The 19,210-nt window shown below is 34.6% G+C and overlaps 1 long non-coding RNA gene across 1 annotated transcript in view; it reads right to left on the reverse strand.

Moving 5' to 3' along the window:
* Window positions 1-18,988, reverse strand: part of LOC135324370 (uncharacterized) — a 54,872-nt gene extending 35,884 nt beyond the window's left edge. Inside the window, exon 1 of the long non-coding RNA XR_010385717.1 lies at window positions 18,915-18,988. This is a non-coding gene — a long non-coding RNA (uncharacterized LOC135324370). The remainder of the gene's footprint in view (window positions 1-18,914) is intronic.
* Window positions 18,989-19,210: the final 222 nt, after the last annotated feature.

A 19,210-nucleotide genomic window follows, 5' to 3' on the forward strand; every position in this document is an offset into this window, starting at 1 on the left:
TCCTGGACATCAATTATTCCCTGTACTGTGATACAGGGAGACCACAGCTGTATGTTTGTGGATTTAGGAAATCCTCCAGTGCACCATTCAGTACATTAACAAGTTCCATGCATGCTTTCTATAAAACCTACAAGAATTATTTTTCTGGGGATGGACAATGGAGAAATTCATAACTTTTTTTTTAACATGATAGTTATGAAAATGATCAAATCTCCTCTCTAATCAAGATATATGGCAACATTTTATAAATTAAAGGCTCAAATTTATACAAATACCAGTAGTTTTATATTCAGTTAGTGATCACGTTTTTCTATGAAGTCTGAAATACCATGCAATGATTTCCTTTTACCTTACTATTTCATTTACAAAGAAACTCTCCTTGGTTATTGTCTCTCTCCCAAACACATTTAAAGAGAGTTTAAACTTGTAGTTTGGGATTTGATTACTGACAATCAAACAGCCTTCACAAACTTCAAGTGGCTCAGTGTGTCTCAATGCCTCTCAGAGTCAAGCACTAGGTAGAGTCTGTCAGTTTCAAGGGACTCATTTTGGTCAGTTAGGCCCACTATTATCTGCAGTTTCTAAAAATACTCTTTTGGAAACTCAAAGGCCAATGAAGACACATTGACATCATTTTTAAAATTCCATAAAAACCATTTAAGAAACTAGTAACCAAACAGTTCCCTGCTATGTTTCTAATCTAGACAGCAATACTGTACACACTGAGATCCTGAAAAATATACAAGTAGGTAAAGGTCAAGCATGATTAGTTTAGCCCAAATGAAAGGCAAAATACAAATAGTACAGCAATATTTCTGGGCTCTAAGTAGACAATCACATGCTTAAATATCCAATTGCCTGAGCTGGCTTAACATTCTTCCTAAAATAGTTTCTAAAACATTAATGTATCTATCTTACAAGGAAATTGTCCCTTTAAAAGATAAAGAATAAAATAACACAGCAGCGCACAAATACAGTTTTACAGAAGGCCATGTTCTTACTAAAAATGAGAAAATACAGAGGGGGGTGGCAGGCAACTGACTTTTCCCCCAAAAGAAGTAAATGTTTATCAGTGCCATCATTAAAAACTACAGTTTTAACTCCTTAAAGCAGCAACTAAGTTGCACTGCAATTCAGCAGTTAAAGACAAAGTAGCGTTTCCCATAACTAAATGGATTAACTCTTTAGTGCAACATAATTATTGTTCTCCACAGCTTCATTGAACATCTAAATAAGCATCCAAAGATTATTTTGTGCAAAAATGCATACTAAAGAATAAACCAAGTGTTAGAAGTTTACATTTTGTTTAAAGGAAAAAATATATAAGGAGAGACAAGAAAAAGGAAAGAACATTTTAGGCAGATTTATGTGACATCTATTGACTAATGGATATATTTGTTGAAGCTGCACTGCTCACATGCCTGTTTTATTTCTGGATATCTTTCTCCAAGTAACTTATTTTTTTCTGATGTGGGGAGCTTAGCCTCAGCCCATTTGACATTTTTAGCAATGAAAAGAGCTGGCTGAGGAACACATGGTTCAGAGGAGGAAAAGTTACTAAGTCATTGTGAAACTAATATTTCTTATAGAAACATGGAACTGTCATACTGGACAACTCCAGGGGTTCAACTACCCTAGTAAACTCTGACAGTGGTCAGCACCAGCTGTTTCAGAGAATGAAAGGCATTTCTTCTCTAAATATCCCACAAACTTAAAACAGGCCTGAAACCTGGCTTCCATTCCAAATCGTTTATGAAAATGCTACTGTAAAAGGAATTGAGGAAGTAAAACAGTGGTTGACACTGAGTGGTTTTCCCAGAGAACCTGCAGACATATGCTGACCATTTTAAATATTTGCTTACATTGTGTATGAAAGGACCTTTTTTTTTTAATAGAAACGTTTTTGATTTTTAATCTTGCAAGGTAGATATTTACATTTCTGGCTTATTAAACAGTGTATAAAATAATTAAAAAAAATTAAAGCAAAAACTCATGAAGTGTGAGCTTAGTATGTTGCCTTGAAGAACAAGGAACATTATTCCCAACTTCTAAATTGTCCTTATTTCTGGCAGTTCATAACAAAGACTTGCCAAGCTGAACAAACAAGGTTTGGTTTTGTTTTTCTTTTTTTGCAAGAGGTAGCAACCTACCCTTTGGGCAGGGAAAGCTAAGATTAGTATCAACATCACAAAACACCTTCTCTCTAGTAAGCTAGAGTGGATTAATATTGAAACATTTTATTTTTAATAAAACACACCTTATCTACATAGACATTCTCAATGCTGATCCCATTTTCATAAGTATACTGCTTTTTGGCAACCTAGTAACACCCCTTATGATTTTTTTTTAACATACAGTGATATGGAGGGAGAAACACCACCATACCTCAATAATCAGTGTAAAAACACAACATATTAGTGCTTGTGTCTGCTTAAGTGTTGTGAAAATACAATAATGGCTTAGACCATGTCCCTCACACAGCCACTATATTTCTAACAGCTTAATTAGCTTGCACATGAAACAAGCCTTAGCCCAGTAAACAACTTTCCTTGGATGAAGGACTTGCTATTAGAAAACAGTGTGTTAAACTAAACTCAGCACATTTTCATAGATCCCTCCTCCCCAACACATTTATCACATTGTGGTTTTTTTTTTTTTTTTTGCCTAATATCAAAACAAACACTGGAACACTTTTGGAATGTTTTCATTTCGCCAAATGAACAACATGAGAAACTCAGATGAAACATCATCATATCTTATTAATGTCATTAATTGCTATTTGTGACAGTTAACATAATCAATATTTTATCAAGGACAAGGAATACTCTGGCTTTGTACATACGTGGCAATAGGACCTGACTGAAAAATATGATCAGGCCTGTGTTGGGAACCTTTAGCCAACTACTTAATACAGGCAGACAGGAGAGGAAGCATGTGGCTACGCCATTTGCATCCGATCAAAAACATGGAGGTCTGTTTTACTCCAAGGCTAGAGCTGTTGAAAGATTACCCCCCCCCCATATGAAATCCTGCAGAGGATTATTAATTTTTCCCCTGTGCTTTTTTTTTTAAGGGTTAAAAAGGTGGTCTAAAAATCTGTATTTCTAAAGAAAGGAAGCATAAGAAGGATGCCTGAAGTATTTTGTACTGAGGGAGGATGACTCAGACTAGTATTTTAATATGTTTTTTAAAGTGTGTTGTACTACTGAACCTCCCTCTCCTTTCAGTAGCCTTTCTCTAATTTCTGTTGCTTTCAATTTGCTCATATCTTTAGACTGCAAACAGGAAAGGTCCCTCTTTCCAAAGCACCTAGTATAATTTTGTGTACTGCAAGATAGCAAAGAACTTTTATTCCTTCAATTCAAGAAAAATATTATTTTTTCCTTTCACAATGGAGTACTTTTCAAGTCAATCTTTTCAAAATATATCCTTACCAAGCACAGAAAAAAAAAGACAAATGTCAACACAAAGATACAAATACACTCAATGTCTAATACTAGTTTCCCTCAAAACAGTACTACTTTGTCCTCGAAAGTAAGATGTTGAATTCATCAGGTTGATATTATTCTACAGAGTTTACAAAGTCTTTAAATACATTAATACCAATAAAAGCAGACAAATGATCTTCGGGTAAGGCTCTGATGCTCATTTTCATATGTTAGAGCACCCTTAAATTGAAGGCAAATGGTAGTTTCTGCCAAGTGCTTAATGTGTTTGCATCACCATAAATATTAAAAGGCATAATGTCATAAATCCTATTACAGTATATAATTTCTAGATTATATTTGAGGGGATAAAAATACACAGCATATTAATGAACTTTATATTTCTGTTAGAAAAAAAAACTTTGCCTGATGTGACAATTTCAATCCAAGGAAGCTGGAATTTTAGAAACAACTTATTGCAATGAATTAATGAGTTTTCCCAATCCCCTACAAATAATATGGAAACTAATGCAAATCTGTGATGCCACAAGGCGATACTGATACCCGCTGGACAAGGTTTTTAAGGCTTCAAGCTCGCTATCTTTCGCCACAAGGGGGAGCTAATTGGCAAGCAGTGAATGCTCCCGGCAGGGACACATGGAGCCAGGCAGTAGGAAATAAGAGCATCAGAGCTGGAGCCCAGGTTGATGCTGGGAAGCAGGAGCCAGTAGCATAGACTAGAAAGACTGGTATCTAGATCACAGCAGTGAAGATCCCAGGAACTGGAAGATAACTACTGTAATGAACCACAAACACCCCCCCATTCCATCAGCATGCACAGGACAAATGAAACAGAACAAATTGCACAAATATCATTGCAGAAGCCAAGACTACATTGCTTGCAAAGTTTTCTTAAAGCAATCCCCTTGGGATGACAGGCAAAAAGATCTCAGGAGTAGCGGTCATATGCTGTCAGCTGAAATCTTCATATAAACGCATATAAATAAAGGAATATCTCAAAGTTTAAGTAGAGATGCAAACATATTTTACAAATTTGTCAGTGTTCCAGCACAAACACTAATAGCTATTTAAGAGTCTTTCAGTTGACACTGAAGATAGTAATAATTATTTTCAGGAGGTGAAAGAGAAAAAGGTCATTGAGGTTGGTTGGGGCTGCTGCTGTTAGAATCCCAATCCTATTTTCTTGTTGAAGAAACAAGAAAAAAACATACACAAAGAGTGAAAAAAGAAAACAGCAAAAAGAAAATTCAGCTTCTATTTTTGGTACCGTCTTACTTGCAATCTCACTGCTAGAGGACAGACAGTATACAAGATCCTGAAACTTTGTACTTTGTGGGCTTTTTAAGGCATTTTTTCAGCTGCCTTTCCTGTTCAGAAACTCAGTGCAATACTGCAAAAGATAGTCTTGGCAGGTTGAATTTGATTCTTTGACAGAAAGCAAAAGAGAGATAAGAAAGAAACTGGCCTGTAAAGGAAATAGACACATGAAAGAGGGATGCCAACAGGAATGCAAGTCTCAAATTCCACATGATATTCAAGATATAGCCAAACCTGGTGTGAGGCATTACCATATGTGTTCCTCCCTTGTCTCATTCTGGACATTTATCAGAATCATCAATATTATGATGAACAGAACCATCAATATTATTATTATCAAGTTTCATGGTACAACTGCAAATTGAAAAACTCCAGAAGATGGCAGCATAACAGATGAGGTGATAAACAGTTGATTCCACATGTTCACTTGACGTCACCTACCTATCACACTTTTGGGGTCTAATTAACCCACCATCTTGATTTTTTTTCCTCCAACAAGTGTGATTTTCTGGCTCCAGGACTTTGGTCAATTAATTTCAGGTCCTACACATCTCTCGATTACCAGCTCTCTTCACACAGTCTTGGGATGGGACCATGGAACATTTTTTGTTTGGTCTGACTTGCTTTTTCTGTCTTTTGTAATTAACTTTTATAGACAAGTTTATGTATCAAGTTGTTAGACTTCTACTTCCTTGAATAATGTAAAAGCATAGACCTCTACACAACATTCTCTCTTCTCTGGTCCATGAAAAGGCTAAAGCTTCCAATTCAAGGAGGTAGAAAAATGATGTACTTCTGGCAATCCTCAGAGAGAAATGCCATTTCTCAGTATCCACAGACAACTTGAACTGATCCTGCAAAGGCTGTTTCTGCAGATCTGTAATTGTGCTTTCCATCACTGTACAGTGACTAAAAATGCTTTGTGAAAGTCTCACATCTTCAGGCCTCTATAAACTTATTTCCTGCTGCTAGCTTAAACATAGCCTGTCCATTAAATCCAGAAGTAACTTTTAGTTCAAAAGATTTCTGAAGCTTCTTAATGCTGACCCAGTACCCATCTTTCCACTGGCTGCAGGGGGAAATACCTTGGAGACTTTGTGGAGATGAAAGTGACCTATTTTCTATTCACATACCACTATTTTCACTTGGCAGGGGAAGGAAGGGTGGTGGATGAGGGGTGTCCTCTTCTGTGGACTCCTCTTCCTGTGTTGGAAGCCTACACAGTACATATATTAAACAGGTATTGAAATGATGAAGTGTTACCAGTTGCAAACAGTCTCTGGACTGCCACCAAAAACACAGAGGTGCACAGGTCTGTTATGGGATGCAAGAACCTATGCTAATTTCTTCCAGTGGTTCATTTAAATACTGCTGTATGAAAGTGTGTCATGGATACTGAGTGAAGTTGCAGTGATGAAACTCAATACTGGAAGAACTACTTGTTGATTCCTGATTTTTCTTTCTGCCCAACTACAACCATGAGATATGTCAGGGGGTCTTTGACATAAATAATATGCTCAAAGATCTTCAAGAATTCCGAGCCTCTACTGGGTAGAAGCTATAGCTGGGGCAATCTGTCATATACTTTTAGGAATCTAAAGACATCTGTGGCAACAGAGATCTTATGACAAAAGACTCTTTCTCCTCTCTTGCCAGAGAAGGACCTTGGGACAAGAAACAGGCCTGAGAAAAGACAGTGTAGCTATTTTCTTTCCCATCTGCAATTGGGCTCCACTTGTTTCCCAAAAATGTAAATTTTCATGCAAGAATAAGAATAAGCTTGAGGTCCTTGAGCTTTCTCTGGACTTCTTTATTAAACTAATGGAAATCATGTAGAAGAGCTGAAACAAGTCTGTATGACAGAAAGCTTGTTCAACCAACAACAATCAAGATGAACGGACTAGAGTGTTTTAAGGGCAATATTTATATATTGCAAATATGACCTGCAATTAGGCATTATGAGACCCAACTTAAACTGTATCAACTGTACCACACACCTCAGCAGTCAAAAACCTATAAAAATGACAATAGTGTCCTACAGCTTTCAAATGAAAGAACAAGGGCACAGGAATAAGAATCCTCACAGAAGACAGATGTAGTGACTTTCCTAGCATTGCCTGGAAAGGGAGTCAACATCTCAAAAAGTGAGAACTGAGTCACAGATACTAATTTAGAGTATTAGTTACAGATTGTATGAGGCTGCTTTAAGTTTTAACATCACTGAATAGAAATCAAAATATTATTATAAAAATATTTAGTCAAACTCACTTTAATATTTTTCTACAACAGTAGATATGCAAAGAAAGACCTGGATGTATTTAATTTTTCACTTTGTGACTTATGCAAAACACCATCCATTATTCCAGAGCAAGTTTCTGTAAGTAAACTTTTCTAAGACATGCTAAAAATGGAGGTTGTGGATTAGTGAGCAGGGAAAGATGAGGTCATTTCAATCTATTGAAACAGTATTCTAAAAACCTCACAGACTGACAATAGCACAACTTCAACAAATCCTCTGAAGTATCCACCCTTGCTTTCCATATAACCTGGATTAGTCTGAAGTTACTTTTGTTGAACAGCTTCTAGATTTTAAAAAATTACAATAACTCTTTTACTCATATACAATAAAGAGAAATAGACTATACCAAAAAAGTAATGTAAGAAGTGTATTTACATGCCTTTCACATAAAACTGTTTGATATTTATAGTATGAAGACTCGTGCCACATTCGATATTTATAATGTTAGCAATTAAAAAGTGATTAAAAACATTTCACAATTTTTCTAAACTGTTCAGATGTGATATTGCCATTTTCATAGCAGTGTAAAATAAGTAATATTCTTATTACAAATTGATATAATACACAGGTCTTTAGCAGTATTAAGACAGTGTTTTAATAAATTATTTTTAGGGGAGCATAAGAATAAAGAATAAACAGAATTTATATGTGCAATTAGGTCCACTAAAAATTCCTGAAAAGATTTGGAGGAAAATCTTGTATACCAGAGGCTGCTTCCCTAATTTACAATTACTTTTGTTCAGAAATTATGGCATAGTTGGGGACAGATCCAGCAGCAAAGTGAGAATTTTACTACCAATTTCAGTGACAGGAGGATCAAGCTCCTAATGGAGTATAATTTTTATTTAAATAAATGTTTGATATTTCAAAGCCACAGGGGGGAAGTTATGACTCTACTAGAATTTTCCAAGATGTTCTGACAACAGGAAAAAAGGAAAAAAAATGTACAGATAAGCTGTAAGTAACATTTGGTTTTGTACCTTTGAAACAGATAATGGACTCCACTTGACCCATCTCCTCCTATCTTAGATTAGCAGCTTTAAAAAATGAAGATGGGATATTCTGGAATTTTAGCACTCAATTTTTTAAGTAAGCTATGATTGCTTTATGCTGTCAGAGCAATGTAGCATAGTTTTAAAAAACTAGACATATCCAGCTCCGCTAATAGAAATCTGGCAAAAGCTACTCTACTGCTTTCTATACTAGCCTCCCTTTGCCTTGAACTAAAAAGGAGGATAGGGCAGGCACAAAAGTGTAGAGCACCACTATACTTAAACTTCCGGTGGTAAACAGTCCATTATAGACTTTACAGCAGACTCACTGAAGCTTTAATTTCCAACAGGGCTAAGTGGCTGAAAATCAGGAGCTGCAACCATCTTCCTTTGGATGTCACTTAGATATAATAGGGGATTGGGCCCTAAGTATGTGCAGTGCAGAGTATGACACTTTAGGTTTTGGTTAATGAAAATTCCGTGATTTTTCATGTTCATAGTACAGAATGGTGTTGATGATGGAAGAACAGGCATGGCTATAGTAAGCAATACATATGTCAACTACCTTAATACCAAATGAATTTAAATATATCTGTATGTCATACAGAGGTCATTATCCTTTAAATAGTTTTAGGATAGGAGCAAAATTAAATGGTGGTACACTTTTTTTGTAATTTAAAGTCAATATCACCACAATTTTTTACAAAAAATTTCCAAAGAAAACATGTAGAGACAGTAGTATACATAAAAATCAACACTCATACAATACATACATGCTTTACAAAGCTGGGCAACTACTTTCAAATCTATGTTAGAGGTTGAAAAACTAAGAGAGAAATAATGTGATTTGTCCAGGCTCACACAATAAAGAGAGAAATAATGTGATTTGTCCAGGCTCACACAATAAATCAGTCTCTCAACCAGAGATTCAAGAGCATTGATCTCTTCCCTTGTACTGTGCCCTGGGTACATAAGGAGCATAAATCCTACTTCTAAAACTGTTATTTTTACTAAAACAGAAAATATTAACAGTAAGTAGTAGCTGTGAAACAACCATCCAGAATCTGAACAATACCATTACACACAGGTTATCTCAGTTCTAAGCTCTGTATTTAGTCCCGCTGATTTATAATATTTACTTGAAACCAAGATGTTTTTTCCATCATTCACAAATGTAAAATTCAAGCTTTAGCTTATCACCTAATAGGTGAGCATAAGACATCCAAAAATATTTCTTTAAGCAATATAGGGTAAGAATATTCAGATGGGCAGGATAAGAATCTACACTGTGTGCGAGCATAGTAACTGCTCTTGGGCACCTTCTTATCTTACAGTAAATGCAAGGTATTTTCCCTATCAACAGAAAGGTAGGTTAGCTAACTCACAAAATAAGCACATACGAAGGGACAATTACAGCAGGCAGCTGACATCCAGTCTTTCATGCTCCTCTGACTACTTCCTCCATTATGATGTTGATATCAGGAAAGGTCTATGCAGTGCTACAATTTCTCCTATCACATGGAAAGAAGTACTACTGCTCTTAGCTAGAGAAGGAGAGAATGACTGTGTGTGTATGTTTATTGGAGATGGAAAGAAAGAGGAGGATCCAGAATCCCTAATTTCCCTCTGTAAACCAGATCTGCTCTGTCAATCTTGAAAACATACAGGGTCATCTTAGGTTCAGGTACATATGGCCTCTTGCTAATTGCTTTAACATAGCTCCAATTTCTTATTGCAATAAAAAAAACCCTCTTAAGAACAATGCAATAGATAGATGATCAACCCTGTCAAGACTCTCAAAATCTTTGCTCAGCAAACTAATACTTTCACAGAATTAACTTTTTGCATTAATTCTGTTCAAAATGATTGCCTTTCAGGTTTGCAGGCTCTTTCCCATTTTTACTTTGAAGCTTAAACAAGTTATCACTTGATGAAAAGCAGCTGCAGAATCGTCCTACTATTTGTCAGACGTCCACCTCCCACTATGTCCCACTAAATTCATGCCAACCTTAAGCTTCAGTTCAACACAATTAAAATAAACACTAGAAACAAAAAATCTTGGAAATATGCTTTATTGTGAGGCACTTAATTTTCTCTTACATGCCAAGAAGGAAAATCTTTTTCCATGTTGTTGGTAAAACTGTCAATCATCTTGATGAGCAGCAAATAAATGAATACCTAATGGTGGGATTCTATGTTATCCTTAAAAAAGAAATCCATCAACTAAACATCAACAGGTAAATGTTTATACCCAATGGACATCAATTTCAACTACCCATGCAAAGAGACAAGTGAGCTAGGCTGGTAAACCTTGAAATTAGAGAGGTATTAATCATTTGCTCCCAGCCAATATAAACATGTTATTTTTAAACAGGCAAAATCATCTCATCCTCTGAAATATATTTGCATCAAATTACAGTTACATTTTTAATCAAGCAGATGAAGTTACATTTAAATTGAAAATCTGTTGTACTCAACTAATCAGGGAAGTAAAATTCTGAGATGACTGAATGGCATTAGAGTACACTATTACAGCAGGTAAATTGTGAAATTTACCTATCACACCATATAGAGTTAATTGTTCAGCCACTGCATCTGCAAGTTAGAAGGACTAAGACAAAAGGGAAAGGCATGTTAAGCATATTTATAAATCCCTCATATTTTATGAAAACACTATTAAAGCTGCCAGAAGGGGAAAAAAAGCTCCACACATTTCATATGATTTAATCTTTATGATTTCTTATGCATTCTTATGATTTACATAGGTTATTCCTAGCTACTTCATGATAGTGTAAGTAGCATGTCTGGGCATTTTAAGATCATGATATAACATGAAAAACCTCTAGTATCGTTCTCAAAATAAAATACAAAGCAAGATGACAAAGCGAGATCCAAAAATCTAAAATACCTTTGGAAAAAAAAAGGACAATTTTTTATTTAAAAATTCCTTGCTCTGCTATAGACATTTTGTAAACCTTGACAGATCACTTAACTTCTCTGCACCTTAGTTCCCTCACCTTTAAAAATTGAAGTATTAATGCTGTCCTGACTTAGAGGTTATCTGACAATGCATTTAAGTGTAAATACTGCTGTGATAGAGGATATATGTCTAAATAGATGAAATATGGAGTTCAACTACTCACTGTCTAAAAGAAGCATTCCAAAATATTTTGTTAAAAGTAAATGCCAGAAATGAATCTCTTTCATCTTAATTTTAAAATGAGAAACATATAGTCTTATCCATGCCATTTATAAATTCTGCATAGTTAAGCTTTTTAAAATTGTATCAAGACAAAGGAAAACCAACAGCACATATCTGGAAGAATATCAATTATTCTAGTTTTAAAGCATCTTAGTTACAGATGTGGAAATGCTGACACTGAAGAGAGAACGGGCAGATCAAACACAGTATACATTACAAACTCAAAGTGACTCTTCTATCGCAAGCTTCAGACACTCACTTTGAATTGTGCCTTGGCACAGAGAACTCAAAATAGTAAATGATATTATTCTGAGGATCTGTGCTATTCATGAAGAACCCTATTGCAAACCAAAAAGCATGTTAATTTGTCCCTGTGAATATCTGTAATTATTGCATAGTACTGGAACATACATGCATTGCATAAACTGTACAATATATAACTCTGCAGTGCATTTTAATCACTTCAGTCACACAAAGCCAGAACTTGTTAAGATTTCAGCTAAAACTTGCCATTCTCTTCATTAAAGTTTATTTCTAAACCTGAAAAAGATACACAGGCCCTAATGTGCAAGGGTAAACACAGGATATATGCATAAAACTTATCATACGAAATGCGTGCTTAAAAGCAGAATGCTTGTAAAGTTGCTTCACTCATCCTGATGCTATTTACAAAATAATAATGAAGATTAATTTCTCCCCCTATTCCTATTCCTCCAGCTTTTTAATGACTGAGTTATTCCCCACATACCCCTCCTTTATTGTTTTGTTTTGTTTTGTTTTGTTTTGTTTCTGGGACACCAAAAAGATTCAATATGTAGTTCAATGTGTCTTCTGGCAAGAGTTCTACCACAGGAACCTAGAGTCTAGACTAGGAAAATAAATGCTGTTTTAACATATCAAAACAATAGCTTTACATTAGCACATTTTAAATATCACATAGCCAACAGTACAGAGAGTGTAGAACCTTTAAAATTAAAGCCTTAAATTCAAAACTTTAAATTTAAAACCTTAAATTTTGAAAGTCTTGTGGTAAAAACAGGGTTTTATCAAGACCAATTAACATATAACTGTTTAGATAAGTGCAATGAATGATATGTTACATCAGACCTTACTTCCCTACTGCAGACAGGGCCTGAACAACTCTCTTTAGATAGGTCCAGCTACAACTGTAGTGGAATTTTACAAAGATAAGGCTCAAATAATGTGTTCAATCTCTGAAGTGAACTACTTTCACACAGGCACATTTGATCAAAAACCTAGCATAAAGTAAGAAGCAACAGATCAGGGCTCCTATTCTTCTTTATATACTTCTGTAGAAGGAATGTCTGGTCTTCACTGATGTTACAAGCTGCATTTACAAAGTAAATACATGCATGTATATGCTGGAGGGGAGGTTATACCCTCTTTCCCCAACTACCAATGTTTTCCAAAAAGCACAGCTTCAGTATCTCTAAAGTCATGGAATCCAGGAATTATTTTTCTACCTGTCTTCTGGTAGAAAGGCTTTGTTATGTTAAAGGAGACTATTTTATACAGGGTGTAGAGGATGTTCATAATCTCTTATTCAATCATCTCCCCAGTAGTGGCTAGAAAGGAGAGAGATTCTCTCCTCACATGACATAACTGAGGGCTCAGGCAGGCATTCTAATATAACCAAAGGGGTAAAGGATTCAGATTTCTTTCATTGTCCCTGAAAAGCTGATAAAAAACAATTATTTAAGTGAAGAAAGTATTTCACTGAGTGGCTAAAGAAGTTTTGTTCAAATTTTGGAGAGAAGTGGTTATTTGTCTTAAGGGATAAAAAACAAAAATACTTCGACCTGAAATAGGAAAGCTTTAGAAAAAGAGCAACATAACAGTAACAATTTTCAACAAAAATTATTTTACAGCCTTACCAAGTACGGGTGCCTATTGCAACACTATTCTTAAAAAGCTCGTAGTGCACATTATTACAACAGAAAGGTTGAAATATTAAGCACTCTGGGCTCAAAAAAATGGGAAATGTAGGAGAGTGCATATTAAGGTAAATATTTTTCCTATGTACTTGTGACAAAGCAGAGATTCTCAAACTTCTAACAATCTTACCCTCTGGCACCTTGCAGACAATATTCTCTCTGATTTGGCTAACACTTAACACCCTACATAAAATACACTAATCAGTGAAAGAAAAACACATTATCCAGAACGTAGTATATTTTAACTTCTATTAATGCAATTCAGGAGGTGTAAACAAGGAAGGATGTTAACATATAACTAAGCAGCTGATCTGGAGCATGATCAAGTGCTCTGTGGGTCAACTTTTGATAACTGCTGCCTTAAAAATATAGTGCCTCTATTTTACTTGTCTTTTAATAATTGAACAGATCCAAAAAGCAATGTTAAAAGAATGCTAGAGTTTTAAAAAGAGCAATCAAAAATCAGGATCTCTCAAAACTTAAGGCTGCCTGTGTGGTCCTAACACTACCTCATATGGAATATGTTAGAGTGCAGTTTTCAGTTACATGACTACCCATGATTATATCAGGACCGCCATGTGACTTTACAGCGGTTACATGGTGTGTGGCGAATCAAGCAAATATTCTATCATATTTTATCTTTTCTTTTTATAAATTACTACCCAATGAGCGAATCCTCGTTTCATTCATTTTATGTCAACTTCCTATTCACTGAGAACCAAAATATTTCTAGTCACACTGATGCATACTCCTCTAGTAATCCAAGTTTACACTGTGGAAATTCCAAACAGTATATGCCCATAAACAAAGTCTAAAATGCCTTGGCCACAATTAAGCAGAACATTTAAACTTGCACTTAGTTTTAATCTATAATAATCCTAAATCTAGAGGACATAAGCATGTATTTGAAGTTAAGAACATTTCAGCTTTGCTGAATCAAAGCCTTTCAGCACATTTCTGTCTCACTCACTGCACACTATTCAAATTATTAATTAACTACCTGGGCAATCTTAACATTGGGATTTATTGTTCCAAGTACTTCATTTTTTCTTAAAAGGTCATTTCAGTTTATTTCCCCAGCCTTTAAGAAACATAAGCCAAGAATATTCTATCATGTTGAGACTTTATAGCAACAGTAGAAAGCTATATTCTGAGTAAAAACATATGCATTGTATGAGACAGGTCATACAATAAACTCCTGTTCCCTATTACACTGTGATACATCTGGTCTTTAAACCTGATTTGATTTTTGAAGTCATCATCTAAATAAACAAATAAATAAATAAAATAAACCCAGATTAAAGCAAATTAGTGTCACAATTTTAAATGAAGTAAATTGCTTCAAACATTACAGCCCACATTTTTTTGGACAGCATGATATTATACTGCAAATTGACATAAAAGTCTAATTGGCCAAATTTAGAACTTCATCCTACAAAGATTTAAATATCATAAGCCACATTCAGACAGCCAAGATTCCATTGCAGTCTCTGAACCTGGAGTTTTCTACTAACTATGTATCCCTGGAAATCTAGATCAGACCAACAAGACATATCAGACTTGGAGACTTCAGTGAAATTTAGGTTTTCTGAATATAGACTCATTTCTTGTCCCTCTTGTCTTCAAACTTCAGCTTTGTTTATACCTGTTTATACTTCGTTTATGCCTGCACAGCATCAGGGGTCTTAAGCATTAACAAAATTTTACACTGATAAACTACTTTCCTTTATACTCAGACTGCTTTGAGAACTGAGATTTAGAAAATATTCCAGGTATGAGACAAGGTATATTATGCAGCAACTTTTTTTTGCAAAGCTATGAAAAAAACAACAACAAAATCCACAGATACAGAAGAGGAATAAGTGCAGCTATCCCACTGAAATGCCTGGGACTGCTGTTGACATTATACTATACATTTGATTTGGAGGACACATCCAAACCAAAAGTAAAGAATCTACACCTTGTCCTCCCTCCTTTCTATAAGTACTTTTTCTTTCTTTTTTCTTTTAAGTGATTTCAAGCAAAAACCCCTTCAAGAAAATAGGGGCTTTTTTCAAAATAGTTTTAAAAACAAGCGCTGCATTTCTCAAAATGAACTATAAATGTGAAAGTCATGCAAAACATTGTGTGCTTCCCACTTCTCTTGGAATACAATGTGTCATTTTTGCAGATATGAGCAGATGTTTTAAAAATATAACTGAGATTTAAAGTAGTGAAAAATTGAAAACTTGTCTTCTGGTATGGCTTTTGCAATTTAGGCATGACTTCTAAGTTTGAATGTATCAAAAGCATCCGACCCCCCAGCTTAAAAAAAAAGCAAAACATTGCTGTTTACTGCTTGGAAACATCAATCAATCAAAATTAGTGGAGCAATTCTAGCATCCTGTTTAACATTACCTTTCAATGAAACATTCTATTTGAAGAAGAACAATTGCAAGATAAGAGTACTTCTTTTAAATAAATGAATCTAAGAATTTGCTAGCACATTTTTCAGTTAATTTTAACATTATCAAAACTGTTAACCTATTAGCTAAAATTTTGAGGTTATGTTTGCCATTATTATTATAGCACTGTACTGTTGTTTTAAAAATATACTTCCTGGAAAAGGGGGGGCGGCAAAAAAGAGTGGGGAAAGAGTAAAAAAAAGATTTAAAAAAGAGTGGGGAAAAAAAGTGTGGGGAGGATGACTGCGAAGACTCATTCTCTATGATTGTGAATGGGGTATACAAAACAAGCTAACTGAGGATGTTTTAAGTTAACTAAATGCACTAGAAATAAGTAAGTTTCAGATTAAGAAATAGTTATCAATTTATATGTCAATATCCTATTAACAAAAGAGGTCAGTCATCCAACTTCCAAGGGGGTTCTTGTATATATTTATGTATATACACATACAGTCTCAAGTCCAATGAAAGAAAATTATTTTTCACAATATTATAAAGTTAACTGCTATGCTTTTGCAATCCACACTATTTCCTTTTTTCAGTGCCAAAATAACACAACTTAAAGAAAAGTTATAGCATTTTTTTAAGCTTTCAAGACACTGATATAATTGTGTTTCACCATCTGAACAATATCTGAAACTTTTGTGTGCGCTCTTTCCAATCATTTGAGACCATTAGAGGAGAGTTTTTCAAATGCGCATTATCCATAAGGGACATTTTTTTCAGCTTTTGTCCTTAATGTACTGTAAATAAATGGACCTTAAAAAATTGTCAGACTGATATGTCTTAAAAGAATCATTTGCATTTAACACTATATTGAGTCACATACACAATGACAGCCTTTTTTTGTACGTATTAAAACAATATGGGAATAAGTTACTGTCCATGTACATCAGCCCATTTTTGTTAAGACTAAATGGCTTGGTGCATTTTATATTTACATGGGGGGCTAGAATACATAACTAATGTACTACTAATTTAAAACATCAACAAATTGAGAATAAATAAAGACTAAACTTGATTTCTACTGCTATTATACTGGTTTCTGAAATTTATTCACTTTTAAACATATTAAATCACCCAAGTTTGTAACTTTATGACCATTTACCATGAAGAGTAATTTTTTTTTATGATAAATTATAAATATTTAGATTCAGGACTCTATTAGCAAGGTTGCTTCTATCTTAGAAACTCTAAAAGCAGATATGGAGACAATAATATAGATAGGGCACAGTTCTAGAAACGTTTCATTTGATACTTTCACAAACCTAATCAATGAAAAAATATTACAAGATGGAAGACTGAAAAAAATCATAACAAACCTCTCAGATGAGAAGCTAATTGGTACTAAGTAAACAATGGCTTACATTTAATCCAGTTAATTACCACACAGAAAAAAGAAATAAAAGACTCACTTTTTGGTCATCTCTCTGGACAATTAGGCTAAAGTAACAGCATGACTAAATCTGACCTTGACCCCTTGGCCCTGCTAGAAGTTTAAAGAATTCCTCCTCGTCTTCAGAGACCATTTCCCCCTCTCAACTACTCCACAAGAGATGAGCTAGCCTTGCACATTTGACAGTCTCCTACGCGTAACAGGCATAGTCAGGAGCATTCACGTATCAATTGCATTCCAGTTACTGTAACAGCTAAGTCAACACTTGGCTGAATACAAGTCAGAAAGCTGGCAATAATATACTTAAAATTATGTAACAAATTGCTTTGACAATTTTGGTTAGGAAGAGTGAGAAGGTTAGTGAGTAGGAAAACCTGATGGCCTGACTTGTAACAGTGAAAACAGCACTTGCCTAATCATGATAAGCAAAGGCAAATAAAACAAAGATGATACATAAGCAAATCAGAAGCCCATACTGAGGCACTCACACTAAACTCTCAAAAACTAACATACATGTGCATTTGAGTTTTCAGGATCTCCTGGCAGTCAACATTTAAAGAGGTCTATTGAATTGGAATGCTCCACTTATTTCAGATTCCTTTCACAGATTTATTTACAGGGCTACAATCTTCTCCTAGCTTTGTGACATGAGCACACTGGCAAAGTAAAAACCTTGGAAGCAAAATGCTGTGAAAAGTAAATGATACATTACTGTTACTAGCAATTAATTTAGCTGTGTTCTTCCCTCCTTATCTTTGCTTTGTAAAGCTTATTTATCTTGTTAACAAAAAAGTTACCACTTTAAACCATATCTAAATAACTCAGTTTTTAGAGAAACTACATGCTAAACAGCATCTATTCTATCTGCAGAAGACTAGTGCTAAAAAACCAAAACTTTTGAGAGAAATACACAAGTGCATGCCTGTTTCTTGAGGCTTCATTTTTGACAAAAGGATATAGCACCACCACTAGAACATTTTAAGTATCTACTCATTAGCTGAAAGTTCAAAAGTTTAAAAATAATATTTTTGAAAAGAATGGTACATGAAAGGCCAACACAAATATTTCATTAAAACATAAAGCGTAAACTTTCTTCACTATCAACCCATCAAAAAATAGAACATCCGATATGGGGATATTTACAATATAAGTCATATATTACAAGCCTCAACTGAATTGTTTCTCTGTTTTGATTGCTGATATTCATATTCTATTCACTCCCTTTCTTAAATGACTAATCTTCTTGGCTATTTTAAGTTCTCTGTTAAAATAAAGTTATAAACATTAAAAATCTGACAAGAAAAACTCTCTGGAGGACCATATTTATAGTATATGCCCACTCATTTTTATTTCTAAAAACATTAGATGTGTAATTAAATTGGTACAGAAAGTCTGTATATCACAGAAGGGCAACCATCAGGAAAGAATTTTGTTTTGTGTGGATTATCACATTTCAGAAGCCTACCACATAGACTACAGCTATCCTGCTAAAGAATAAAGAGTAGAAATGCTACTTCATACCTTAAAGACATTTTCAAATATCAGAAAAATCTGTATTCAGAGCTGACAAACAATTTTTTTTCTTAAGTGTAGTTTTCTTCATAAAGCTGCATAGAAATAGGCATTCCATAGTAAACAATGCAAATGGGAAAGCTAAAGCTTAAAATGTATATACATACATAAACACATATATACACACACAATCCCAAATTAGAGTTACATGAAACTGAAAATAGCCACATTTCAAGACATTCTGAGTCCACTACTGTTACAGGGAAGAACAAAAAAAAACAAAACAAAACATCTTTGAAGCTAAAGTCTTCAATGTACAAGATATAACATTATCATTCTTTACTGGCTTACCTTCAGAGCAGTATCTAGACCAAGAAATAAATATAATGTTAAAACAATTACTGCCATCACAGTGGCTGTTAAACACTAAGTATTTCACAGATTCTGATTTGGGGTTGGGGGGGAACTAGTGTTTCATGATGCAGACAAAGTTTTAAATAAAGACCAAAAAAAGGCACCTGGCAGTCTCTCTCTCTCTCTCTCTCAAAAAAGAATTGACTATGAATGGTTTATAAAGCATTTTAAAAGCCTGAAGAGAATTTGGCTGTTCTTTATGTTTATAGGCTCCAAAGAAAGCAGAACATGCT

This window comes from Dromaius novaehollandiae, chromosome W (genome assembly GCF_036370855.1).
Source record: "Dromaius novaehollandiae isolate bDroNov1 chromosome W, bDroNov1.hap1, whole genome shotgun sequence".
NCBI lineage: Eukaryota > Metazoa > Chordata > Aves > Casuariiformes > Dromaiidae > Dromaius > Dromaius novaehollandiae.